A 14,311-nucleotide genomic window follows, 5' to 3' on the forward strand; every position below is an offset into this window, starting at 1 on the left:
TTTGCTCTTCTTTCTGCTCTGAAGCCCAGATGGACCTTATGCCCAGAACCAGGCAGCTATCTGTAGATGCAAGGCAGCAAGATTGAGGGCAAAGGTCACTGTGCTACAGAGATGGGGAGAGCTTGGGATCCTGGCAGGCTGCCTTTTCGAGGGTTCTTATTCTGTGGGATAATCGCCTGTTTGTTAAGATAATGCCTGAAACCTCTGACCGTTCAGTTTTCTGTTACTTTCTGCCAAAAGCATTTCTAATATACAGGTTTGTGGCAAGTAATTTGGGTTTTCCATTTAAAGCTGTAAGGCATTTTTAAGTTTTAAAAGTGAGTTGAGGACTTCAACAAAATTAAATAATCCTGCTCTTTGAAAGCCTCTGTTGAGGGAACGAACAAGCAGCCAAGGACTGCAAAAATACATTTGCTGAACATATATCTGGCAAAAGGCTAAAATCTAGAATAGAAAACGAAGGCTTCCAACTCAATAATAAGAAAACAAACAAACCCCCCCCCACGTGGGCAAAAGATCTAAACAGATACTTCACCAAAAAAGGATACAGATGGCAAATAAGCAGCACTAACGATGCACAACATCATTAGTCATTAGGGGAATGCAAACTAAAACCACAGTGAGCTCGCTACGCTTCACATCTAAAGTATGTTACATTTTGGCTAAAATGTAACAGCTCACGATAGCAAGTGCTGATAAAGACACAGAGCAACTGGAACTCTCACATGGTGCTGGGGCGGATGCAAACTAGCACAGCCTCACTGGGGAAAGAGTGTGGCCACTGCTTATAAGGTTACACATACATTTACTTTAACTACCTAGCAATTCCACTCCTGGGTGAGAAAAATGAACACATAGGGTCAAAGACCTGTGCACACATGTTTATAGCAGCTTTAGTCATCACAGGCTCACATTGGAAACAACTCAAATGTCCATCAGCTGGGGGCTGGATCAAGAAAGTGACACATCCATGCAGTAGAAGATTACTCAAGCAATAAAAAGGAATAAAACATTAATACGTGCAAAGCTGTGGATGGATCTCAAAAACATGCCCAGTGAACGAAGCCAGCCCTAAAAGGCTACATTGTATGAGTCCATTTATATGAAATTCTGACAAAGACAAAGCTACAGGGATGCAAGTCAGTGGCAGTAGGGGTCGGGAGTAGGGAAAGTGATGAATGAGAACAGAGGAAGTTTTTGGGGTGACGGCACTGTTCTGTATCTTGATCATGATGCTGGTTGTACAAATGTACGTACTCGCCAAAACCCCTAGAACCACACGCTCAAAGGGGTGAATTTAGTCTACAGAAATTAGGCCTTGGTAAACCTTTTTTAAAAACTCTAAAATAAGATTAAGGCCACTGATTTGTTCAATTACTGCACCCAAACATGGCATGTAAAAACATGAATGTTGGGGACACCTGGGTGGCTCAGTTGGTTAAGAGTATGCCTTCGGCTCAGGTCATAATCCCCAGGGTCCTGGAATCAAGTTCTGCATCGGGCTCCCTGCTCAGCGGGGAGCCTGCTTCTCCCTCTGCCTGCTGCTCCCCCTGCTTGTGCTCTGTCTCTCTCTCTGACAAATAAATAAGTAAAATCTTAAAAAAAAAAAAAAATGAATGTTGGACAGTAAAGTGAATAAATTTTAGTTTTTGGTTTAAGCTTAATTTGGGGTGGGGAGGTAACATTTTGCGAAGTGGAAGAAGCCAAACACAAAAGGCCACATACTATACGATTCCATTGATATGGCATTCTGGAAAAGGTAAAATCATAGAAACAGAAGTCAGATTAGTGACTGCCAAAGGCTGGGGGTGGCAGACAGCACCGATGACAGAGGGACGCGGGGACGTCAGGGGTGAGAACTCTGTTCCGTATCTTGACGGTGTTGGTAGTTACATGACTGGATGCATTTGTCAAAACTTAGTGAACTGCACAGTTAAAAAGGCTAAATTTTACTGTATGTAAATTCTATCTCCAATTATGTAAATTATATACACCTGACTTTTTCAGAAAGTAAGCTGAGCGAAAGGAAATTATTAGAGAAATAATCATACAGGTGGTATGCAGATATGGCAAAAATTGTGGAGGTGGGGTAAGAATGAATGTATTCTGAGAAACACTTAGTCTCAATTATATCTCACTCTAAAGAGAAAAAAAAATAGCTGAAGGAGGTGAATGGGGGTGTCTGTGTTCTCCCATCTGATCTGTCTGATTTTGCGTTTTTGTGGTCGGCCCTGAGATAGCTTAGGTGACATATCAATGGAACAGCTGTCTGGGGAGGAAGGCAGAGGAAGACTCGGTCACCCAGGTCATTTGGCTTCCACCCACCAGCCACCTGAGCTGCTCTATACAGCAGCTGAAGAGTGTCTCATGAGGGACCACTGACAAAGTGTGGGCAGGGTCAAGCAGGAAATAATGGCAAAGCACTCAAGAAAGTGACGGAAGCCATGTATAAGCTTGAGAGGCAAGTGGAGAAAGCAAATTCTAGTATTCAGAGAAAGGACCTAAACAGGAGAAGGCTGCCAAGTAGGAGCTGTGGCCTCTGCAGAAGAGCTCTGGGAACGTACCACCCCGTGGGATTGGGGGAGACAGGGAAGAAATGCCCCCATTCACTCTCCCTTAGTGTCCTGCTGGTGCATCTGGCCTGTGGGGGCCATCTATCCACAGGGACAGGCTCCCAGGGAACAGAGCAGGTGAAGAAGGAGGGTGGTGGGTGTGCAGGTGCAGGGAGAAGGGCCAGCACACTGCCTCTGTTTGAAAATGGGTGTTTTATTATTATTCAGGTTTCATAAGGCCAACACATCAGACGACCTCAGTTGGAAAGAGAGCTGGTTATAGTCACAGATCCCTAGAAACGGGAGGCCACATGGAGAAGCATCAGAGTCAGCCATGACCGGGGCGGTTTCCTCAGGAAGTAACGGGCGAGGCAGGAATAAACAGGCTGAGGATTAGCTGGTTTGAGTAACTTCAGTGGCATCAGGGGCATAAAGGCTGTCTCTGGTTGTCTGCTGTGTCCACTGGGGTGATTAGGGCGGGGGGCTCAGTGGCCCCACGTGTCAGAGCTCAGTAGAGGCAGTAGAGGGTGGGCTCTGGATGGTTGGTTTGCAGATGAAAGGTGCTCCAGCAGGGGGGTCATTTGCCCTCTCTAGGAATTGCCTAACCCCTGGGAAGGGCAGTCTCTCCAGGGCTGGCAAAGCCCAGAGGTCAGAGCCACAGACACAGAAACTAGAAAACGTGGTTGTTACAAGCTGGTTATTACAAGGTTATTACTGCGTGGTCATGGTGCAGGGAGACTTACAAGTTGCTGTCACTCTAGAATACATGAATCTCTGCAGAAGTGTCTCCCTACAGCACAGGCTAGCACCCAGTACCCCGCCGTAGGGGGATGCCAGATGCCCGAAGAAGCCATTAACGGTGTCAGTCCTAATCACATTATTCCATGAGCCAGGGGTCCAGGTCTTGGTCACTAAAGGTCCTCAAAATTGGTCAGCTCCCTCCTGAACACCTTTCCAAGGCCACCCCACAGGCTACACACCTCTTCAGTGGATGGAGCCCTCCTGACACCATGGCCCATGCCACCCTCTGCCTTCCACCCAGCTGCAGCCTTCACAGATGGCTTAGCCCTTGGCCCATACCTTTCTCCCACTCTTGTCTCCAGTCATGATTCCCTCTTACCCCTGACAGTGAGCTCTTCAGAGCCACAGCCACATCTCCCTTCACACCGACTCGGTGGTGACCGGGCCCTCCACAGATCCTTATTATCGTGGGAAGTAGACCTGAGACCTGTGGACAGCATGAGCTGGCACATGGAACCCCTAGGGACCAGGGCTTGATGAGGGAAGAGTGGCTTCCACCCTGGGAAGAAGAGATCACATGGGGCCAGATGAAGACTCCAGACATGCAGTAACATTGTCCCCACCAACCAAGCCCACCCTTTCCCGCCCATACCTGCACTGTCACCACCATGGGCCAGTCTTGGGCAAGACAATAGGGCGATATGGGGTCAAAGCAAATGGGGAAAGAGGGGCCAAGGAAAAGCCTCAGGGTGCAGAGGAGGAGGAGGGAGGATGGGATGGTTGCCTGGAGAAGCCATTTGTAAACTCCTACTTGGGCTCCTGAAATGAGCTGGCTTCCCTGCAGGCTTTATGGAAGCAGATGGCTAGGGCAGAATCTCTAACACGGTGAGCTCTGAACTGTTGGTGGGGGAATGTCAGTGCTCACCTGCCATGGGCCTGCCTCCCCTCCACTTTCACACCATTCTGCAGCCTGGTGTGCCCTCCCCTCCGAGCCCCGTCACTCACTGTCCACCCCATAATGCCTGCTCAGCTCAGAGGCCCACGGGGGAACCTTCCCTGCTCTCCCTTTCATCATGGGAGGGGGTTCTGTCTCTGTATCACTGGCCTCCTGTGTTTCCCTCAATCACTGCACTTCTATTTCCGTACTGGAGTTGCCGAATATCTCAATGTCCTCATCTCTAAAATGGGATTAATAACAGTACCTACCTCAGAGTTTTGCTGTGCAGACTAAATGGATAAAAGGCATATAAAGAGTTTAGAAAAGCACTCTAGTTAGTAATGCCTCCTTGTTAGGATAGCTACTAAGTAATTGCTTTTATTGCTAACCAGGCATCCGTGTCCCTGCACAAGTCCGAGTCTTGCTTACAGTGTACGAGTAAGTAAATATTCACACAACGACAATGACGACCCCAGAAGCAGATGATCAAGCCTAGTCCAAGCTCGCAGGATTCCCAGCCTGGCTACTGGGACAGCAGGGGCTGGTGTGCTGGGTGCTGCACGGGCATCATCCCTATTGATCCCCATGACAACCAAATCGGGGCTGGGCAGAGGGGAGTGGAGGGATGCTTTGGTGAAGCTGCCTGGAGAGACCTGGGCTGTGCGCTAGGTGTTGAATGGCCAGAGTTTGGCCTCTTCTGCCCACCTCTAACCCTGGGCCCCCAGCCCCAGCCCCAGCCCCAGCTAAAAAGGCAGGCAGGAGCCCTGAGGCCTTGAGTGTAGCCACAAAGGCTCATCTCGTGCCTGGCTGTGATGCTCTAAGCCGAGGGGTACTGAAATCTCCCTAAGGGCTGAGCAGCTGAAACCACGGTGCTGCCAACCCCCAATGCCTGGCAAATGGCTCCAGGCCCTCTAATCCCCCCTCCTAGAGTCTGGCCATTAACCCCCTCCAGGCACAGGAGGGGAAGCTGCACCCTCCCTGCCTGCCTTTTAGTCCAACACAATTAGGACCCATTATTTCTGTCGTGTTGATTCTTGAAAAATCATTTTAAATTGTCGCCCTTTTTTTTTTATGCTTTGGAAGAGGAAAGCGCCAAAGAAGATGAAAACAGAAAAGCATGCCCGCATCCCCCGCCTGGCTCCTGGTCCCCCCTCCTCGATCCCCCCATTTCTCCTGACCTGTTCCCTTGGCAACCATCAACTCGCTCCTGCAATATTCAAAGGGAATCTCACAACCGCACATCAAATGGGACATAGGGGGTGTTTTCAGTTGCCTGAGACCCACTGTCGGACAGACAGACAGACACCCAGGGAAGACATGGACACAGAGAGACAGAGATGGACAGAGAGGGACAGAGACAGAGAGAGACAAGGAGAAAGACCCAGCACAAAGAGACAAAGACCCCTGACAGCACAGAAACCAGAGATACCAGAGCTTACAGGCAGAATGAGACAGAGACAGACAGACAGACTCTCAGAGGACAGAGGGAGAGAAACAGATGTAGGAAGAAATGGATCCAGAGAGACAGAGAGAAAAGGAGGACCCCTATGAGATGGGAAGGAGCCAGAAAGGAGACCGAGAGGCAGGGCTGGGTGGGGGCAGGGTTAGGAGGAGAGAGAAAAGAGAGGTCCAGGGACAGAAGGAAAAGAGGGGCCAGGAGGACAGTGGTGGAGGTGGAGGGAGGTGCTGGAAGTGCTGGGTCCTAAGCACAGTGGCCTGCCCACCCCATCCCTCACGTCATGTCCGCCCTCCTCTCTCCCGCTCCTCTGTTCAGCTTTTCTCCTGATCAGCCTCCTCACCTCAACCAGGCAGCCCCACTGGCAACCACGCACCCTCTGCCCCTCTCACCTTTGTCAGTGCTTCTTCACAACCTAGCCTGGGGCCCAGGACGGACACGTCCCTGTCAGCGGCTTCCCCGCTCCTCCCTGGCTCCAGGGCACCTTCCTAAAAGTGAGAATGAGTTTGCTATAGATGCTGATGGTGGGATTCTCTGGCAAGCTCCCCTCAAAGCACATGGTGGGGGGCCCCTGCAGACCACACAGGGGTCTCTGAGGAGGGTCCCAGGAATTCCCCCTTAGGAATAAGGATTGGGGTAAGCACGTTAGCTCCCTCAGCAGACACCTAGAGGGGGAGGGAGGATGCCTCGGCCAGCGGGTCTGCCCTTGTGCCCTCGATCCAACAGCTGACCCCCTCAGCTCGGCTCAGGCACCTGCACTCTTCCTCACCCAGGCCCTGGACCCCGTGGCTCTCAACATTTGGCAGGAGCAGAGGGCAGGAGAAGCAAGGTGGGATGTCGGGGGAGGCAGCGCGGTGGAGCTTAGCAGCCCATCCACCACATGGCCCGGCACGGCGAACTCAGCCAAGTTTTCAGAAGGAGCCAGAAATAGGGATTTTTTAATACCAAATCTTTGAGTGTTGCATATTGGTCACCAATTCCATCTGTAAAGCATTCTGTGGGGGCCAAATAAAGCATCCCTGTGCTAAATCGGTGGTGAGCCCTTGCGCTGCCCCACCACACAGAGCTGCCCAACAGCGCCGTGCGGGAGCCCGATGCACCCGCAGGGGGCGCTTTGGTGGGGGCTGCTGGTCGCTCCTCCCGGAGGCAGAGCCAAGCAGGCCCAGCCTGCAAATGTTCCTGCCTCAGGGGCCGGGGAAGGCGGGCGGCCCTGCAGACCAAACCTCAGTCCCCAGGCCCAGCGGGTCCTGACGGGCGCACAGGGCCCAGGGCCTCACCGGGGCAGCTGGGAGAACCACAGTTCTGCGCCAGCCCCCACCCCCTGCCATCCCCAGGGTGCAGCCGTGCTGGGGGTCAGCTAGGAGCTTGCAGCACAGAGGACAGGCCCTCCCCACAGAGCCACAGAGAGAAGGCCCCAAAGATCTGGGCTCAGGATGGGGGCTCTGCAAAAGGGAGGATCAGAAATCACAGTTCTCCCACGGGCAGGAGGATCTTCACCCTGCGGTACTTGGTTCAAGTTCAGCCTCTTGGGGCCTGGGCCTGGGGAGCATGGTTCGGTGGGTCTGGGTGGGCCTGGAATGAGCATTTAAAGAAGCATCACAGGTGATTCCAATAGATGCACTGGGTTGGGGTGACGCTGGTGTCCTGCCCCCTCCGGGCCAGCCCCATGGTCCTGAGGAGCTGCTGTGTTCCCCCACCAGAGCCCCGGCTCCCCCCCCCCACGGCTGGCCAGCAAGAAGCCCGCCACCCCAGGGCCCCCATGCTGCTGTATCTGAGGAGGGTGCATCCCCTGTTGCTTGATGACTCACAGGGAGGCCTATGCCCAAACCAGCCCTCATAAAGCTTTCCAGAGATCCCCTCCCTCTGTAGGACCCCCAGAGAGCAGGGGGGCTTCTCCTGGGGAAGCAGCCAGGGGCTGCACCTGAGGCCAGCTGGGAAATGCTGGTTTCTTGCTTCTGCATGCTAGATCCCAGTCGACCCCAGCACTGCCTCTCTGGACCTGCCCAGTCCCCGGGGTTGTCCTGCACCACCCCCCGTCTCCCAACCCCCACACAGCCAGTCACAGAACCCGACACCATAGCCACAGTTGCTGCGACGCACCCAGGCCTGGCTGGCCATGCTGGGTCCCCACGGACAGCCAGTCACTCCCTGCAGATGGGGGAAGCGGGGGCAGGTGTGAGAGCAGCCCCCCAGCCTTCTTGCAGCTATAGGAGGAGCCCCTGTGCCCTCACCGTCAATTCCCCCTTTGCCTAAGCGAGTTGGCTTTCTGTCACTTGCAACCAAATAGATCACCCCAAACCTACTGACTCAGAAGTTTTGTATTTTTAACGAGTTCCCAGGTGATTCACAGGCCGAGCTGCACCGGAGAACCGCTGATGTACAGCCCTGCCAATTAGGCTGCCGATGTCCGGGACGGGGCCCACGCCTCCACGCAGGAACCCGTCAGTTCCAGCAGAAACCGGCCCTCCCCTCCGCTAGCATCTGCACAGCCGACTCCGCTTATGTAATCCAGCGCAGCTATGCGTGTGTGCGTGGGGGCGGGGGGGTGGCCTGGGCCTCGGCGCCCAATCACGGAGCAGCCTGGAACGCGGGAAGCCCCCCGAGGGAGAGCCCTCAGAGGCCTTCTCTAGAGATCATAAAAGATGCAGAATGTGGGGGAGGGTGCTTTCTATCACAAAGGCTTTACCAGAGGAGAACAAAGGGAGGGAGTCCATGACGAGTTTTATTCACCTGTTCAACAAATCTTTCCGGTGTGCTACCTACCGTCGCCCAGACACTGTGTGACGCACGGGGGTTCGAAGGTGAGCAAGGCAGGGGTCCCCTGTTCTCCAGAAGGCTTCCACTTAGGGGAGAGGTTATGCGTTCATCAGGTCACCGCTCAATGAACAAATGATTCAGACTGTGCAGGGAAAGAACAGGGTCTTGCCACACATTGTTTCTGAGCCCCAGCCATGTTCTCTCCTCCTTTCTCCACTGGGTACATGGCCATCGTGACACGTTCCCCAGCCTCCTCTGCAGCTGTGTGTGGTCACATGACAAAGTTCTTACCAGTGGGGGTGTGGACAGAAGTAAGTATGTGACTTCTTGTGGTTGGAGAGATGAGACTCCCCTTGCTCTTTCTCCCTCGTTCTCATTGGAAAGCGGGTGTGTGATGGCCGGCGTTGGAGCAGCCTTCTTGGTCTATGAGGGGTATGCTACACGTCAAGAACCATGGAACAAGGCAGAAGCAGCCCAAGTTCCTGAGAATTGTAGAGCCACCTCAGAAGCCCAGAGCTGCTCACCTCTAGGCCTCATTTCTAAGAAAAAGAGAGAAACCTTTCTTTTATGCAGCCACAGCAGCTCCAATACAAAGATGCTCTGAGAAATCATTATAACAGGGGGACTCATTTATACGGAGGAAAGGCTTCTTTGGTGAAATCTCTTCGACCCAAAAAAATGGATAGGGGTTGGCTGAAAAGAGCAGAAGGGGAGAAGCTCTCAAGTGGGGAGAAGGGCAGCTACTCAGGAGCCCAGTGGAGGCCACAGAGGCTGACACAGAAAGAAGGGAGAAGGGGTTGGCAGGGGCAGGCCATGCGGAGCCTGTGGTCCAAGTGAGGAGTCTGGTCTGGGAGCACTGGGAAGGGTTTTCAAGCAGGGGAACAACACAGACAGATTTTCAACTGTAAACATCCCCTTCCCCTCACACTGGGATCACCACAGACTACCTCCCCCACCCAGTGAGCACCTGTAGTCCTCTTTTACAGGCAAAGAATTGGGGAGGTGAAGTAACAGGGCAAGTCACAGCAGGGATTTGAGACCAGACCCGCCTGCCTCTCAGACCCTGTACTATGTCTCAACCACTCCCAGCCCAGACCCTTATCTCCCAGGTGACCAGGTTTCTGGTGGGACAGCCAGATCCCCTACTAGAAGGACAGGCCACCTCTGTCCTGGCTCCAAGCACAGGGATCACTGATCCCAAGCACACACTGCACACAGACTGGGAGACAGAAGCCCTGGGAGAGGCCAGGACCTGGCCAAAGCTATCTGTGTAGACCATGGATGGAGGCAGGTCATACTGGTTCTCAGGACATGCCAGCAGGGGCTAGGGGGGTGGTCTGTAAAACTGTCTCCTTATTTAAACCCAGAGAGCTGACCCTAGCTTCCCAAAGACAAGCATCATCCTTACCCAGACCCCACAGGGTTACCTTCATATCCAGCATCCCTTCACCCCTCACCCCCATCATCCCAGAATCATAGGGCCAAACTCAGACTTGCAGAAGATGTTATTACCTGTGAGAGAATAAGAGGGGCAGAACTCTCTTTGTTGCACACCTAGCAGGGCTCATCAGCATTGCTTACTGAACACCTGCGAATAGGAACCCCTAAGAGAGGAAGTGAGGGTGTGGCTGCCCCTCCTCGTCCACGCTCCTGGCAGTATGCAAAATATATCCACAGCAAATTGTAAATTAGAAAATGTTCTGCTAATATGAAGACTGGATATAATTAGGTATAGCAAAAGTTGGTTCGTTCATGGTGCTTTGAATATAGAAAATGTTCTCTGTCCCCCTCCCAAATATCTTATCCATGACAGAATTCATATCATTAGCAAGTCATCCCTTCAATTACAGTATTGTCCATTTTGAATCTCTTTTGGGAAACAAAAATCCCTTTTAAGAAAAATAAAACATTATCTAACTAGTCATTTACACTTTAGTATAAATGAGTTTTTGCCTATCCTTTCCCTGAGAGGGAGGTTTGAGCGGGAAAGGAAAGTTTATTAGAGAAGGGGTAATTATGGGACAAAGGACAGATTTGTTGGGATTTCACTTCCAGAAGGTGTGATTATCCTGGACACAGCTGAGACCATTGGCCTCGAAAGGCCTGGTAGTAGAGGAAGACCAAGAAGTCACCCAGAAGAGGATGTTGGCTGCCTAGTGGTTTTCTTTACCTTTAATCTCTCTCCCCTCCTTACCTCACAACCTGCAAGTACACTCAGGATTTTCCCACCCAGAAAAGTCGCACTACCTCTCTTTCAATGTCCCTGCTGTACCAAAAAGACAGAATGTGGGTTTTAGAACCAGGTGAGTTCCATGCTCGACTCTGCCATTTTCCCTCAAAATGGCTGCAAAAAGCCAGTTTTATGTATCTTCGTACCTCCAGATTAAAACCCAGAGCTTGGCACAAAAAAAGCAGTCTCCGAAAATATTTTTGAGCTGGAACTTTTGAGCCTCAGTATCCTCACTTGCTTTTCACCAAGGAAAAGCACAGTAAAAATTATTTATTTATACAAAGGGGAAATGGTAAGATTTTGCTTTTTAAAGAGGGGCGTGCAAATAAGCATCTGAAAAGTTACACAGCATCATTAGTCAAAAGGACAATGATAAGCCTCTCCTCACAAGGCAGTGATAAGGACTGAATGAGATCATTTACCCATTAATAGAATAAATATAAAGTGAGCATCTGGTGTGTGCCAGACACTGTTCTAGGCACTGAGGATAAAGCAGCGAACAACAAAAAAGTCCCTGCCTTCATTTAGTCTCTCCTGACATTTAGGGAGGAGGACAAAATAAACTAACAAATAAATAATAACTCGAAATGTATTATAAAGTCAATTGTGATCAGTCCCTTGAAGAAAATTAAAATGGAGTAAAGGGGGACGCCTGGGTGGCTCAGTTGGTTAAGCAACTGTCTTCGGATCAGGTCATGATCCCAGGGTCCTGGGATCAAGTCCCGCATCAGGCTCCTTGCTCAGCAGGGAGCCTGCTTCTCCCTCTGCCTGCTGCTCCCCCTGCTTATGCTCTCTCTGTCTCTCTCTGACAAATAAATAAATAAAATCTTTTTTTAAAATGGAGTAAGAAAACAGTGCATGATGGGGGATTATCATTTTAAATAAGATGGTCTGGAAAGATCTCTCTGAGGAGGTGACATTTGAACAGAGACATGAATGAAAATGAGCTATGTGAATATCTGGGGAAAGGAGAATCTAAGAGAATAACCTCATTACCTAGGGGCAGGGAAAGGTGGCTTGGACAATTATACAGAAAAGCTTCCAACATAAAGAACATAATGGGCAACTTGGACAACATTAAATTAAAGACTTTCCATCCATCAGAAGGCAACATCAAGAGACAGAAAATGCAAACCACAGAGTGAGAGAGGATATCCACAATATGTACATCTGTCAAATGACCCATATCCAAAATAGAAAAAATCCTATAAAGCAATAAGAAACAGACACACCACTCAATGCAAAAATAGGCAAGAGACTTGGAGAGAAATTTAAACACAGAATAGCTCAATGGCCAGTAAACACATGAAAAGGTGCTTGACTTCATTAATCATCAGAGAAATGCAAGTTAAAACCTCAATGAGTTACTACCACAAAACTTTCCGAATGATTATAATGAAAATGACAGAAATATACCATGCGTTGAAAATACTGATGAAGTCTTACACTACTGGTGGGATGGGGATGGGGGGTAGATTGGCACAACCACTTTGGAACATAGATTTGTAGCTCCTATTAAATCTGAACACATGCCCACCCTATGACCAAGCAATTCCATCCCCAGGTCTATTCCTGATTAAAAGGCATCCACACGTTCACCAAAAGAAGTATACAAGAATGTCCACAGCAGTATTATTTGTGAGACCCAACAAGTGACTACCAAATGCCTAGTGATGTTAGAATAGGTGGATCTGAAATAGGGAAGGTTAAGATAAGCAGAAAACCACAGGAAGAATGCACCCTGCATTCGTCTCTCACCACCTCCCAGCCTTCGAATTTATTGATGGGGTGAGCTAGCCCAAGAGGTGGAGAAGCTGATAAGCTTGACTGATATACTATCTAATAGGGAGGGGGAGGACTTACTAAAATCAAAAATGACTATAGCCACTTCTGCGTTCCAAGCTATATGGCACAATCCAAAATGGTGAGGAATGAAATATTTTTTCTTTGCCCTGAAAAACTCATTGAAGAGTGAGGGTCTGGAATTGGTGGCCTCTGTTTAGCATAACACACAATGGGTCTCTGAATATGCAAATGAGGGTCTGTACTGAGAAAAGAGGGAAGCCAAATGTACCTGCTTAATTTCAGGAAATGAAGTTGGGGGAGTCTGAGGGAAGGTGTCCCAGAAAAGAAAGATGTGGCCAGTCTGTGGAGGAGGGAGAGTGTAGGCAACATTGAGGGGGCCCTCCAAGGGAAGGCCACAGGCGTCTCAAGGACAGAGGATGTCTCCTGTTTACTTTTGCGTTATTTGCTGGGAGTTGCTGTGACATCTCACTCTTCAATCTTAAATCTTCAGCCAATTTTGTAACACATCCATCTGCCTGGTGTACAGAAAAGAGAATGTGTCCTACATCAGAAGCAATAGAAAGCAGAACAGAGACAGCCTATACGGGGGAGAGAGACAATCCAAAAATGGAACCACTTCGGCTGCAACAGAAGTCAGAGCTAAGAATGAAGTGGAAAGTGTACACTACCTCCTCCAGAACACTCAGCGAGTCTGGGAGGGAACCGTGTCACCAAAACTATTTCAGGATGCAGGAATCAAGGGAACTACCCAACCTCATTCTGTAATATTTGACAAAACACACACCTGTGACTAACATTTATTTTTAAAAATACAAAAATCCTGAATAAGACATTAGCAGAATGAACCTAGTAGGCTAAGAAGAGAATTACACACCAATACAATGCAAGAATATAGGAATGCAAGGCTGGTTCAATATTAGTAGATCTATTGGTGTTATTTACAACACTAACAGGCTAAAAGAGAAAAGGTTTGGTTACGCCTATGGTACGCTAACAAGGAATTTAATAATATTCAATATCCATTCCTGACTTTTTTAAAACTTTCAATAAATAAAGTATAAAAGGAAACTTTCTTTCCTTTGATATGGTGTCTATCAGAAACCAAACAGCAAAGATCAGATTTCATGACGAAAGACAGAGTGTTCTATTGGGGAAGTTCTTTAGGGAAGACTTCTCATGCTCTCCAGGGTACAGCTGTGTCCAGTTTCTTTGGTATACACTTTCACTCCTCTCCTATTTCTCTTCAAAACCTTCTGATGCACGTGGTCACATCTATGTTTCCAGGGCCCAGAGCAATTTCTGCCACACAGCAAATGTTGAATAAATAATGAGTGAATGAAAAACAGAAATCAAGGATGCCCACTATGAACATTATTACTCAACATTATCCTGGGGATTATTAGACACAGCAATAAAATAGGAAAAAGACATGAGATATAAATATCAGAAAGAAAAAGATGAAGCTATAAGTCTTTGCATCTGATATAAAATTTTTCTTGAAACATTTCAAGAAAAGAATTCAGAAAGATACTTACATGATGAGATGTAAAACTACTGTATGATGAGAGATGGTCCATGATGGGGGTGTAAGAAAACCCTCAACTCACCTCCTTCCATGGACACACCAAATCAGCAGCCACAGATAGCATAACTGCAGCTGAAAAATAACTAAAAACTAGCCGAACAGCTCCCTCCACAACAAGGAACAAAAGGACCACATGCACATGAGTAGGAGATGTAGAGACACAGTCTCACCGAAAACCCCACCTTGGTACAGCAACACATACAAGAAGAGATCTCATAGATTCAGAAATTCCCCTAAGGAGCGAGGG

This window comes from Ursus americanus, chromosome 14 (genome assembly GCF_024610735.1).
Source record: "Ursus americanus isolate L20-20 chromosome 14, mUrsAme1.1.p, whole genome shotgun sequence".
Classification (NCBI taxonomy): Eukaryota; Metazoa; Chordata; class Mammalia; order Carnivora; family Ursidae; genus Ursus; species Ursus americanus.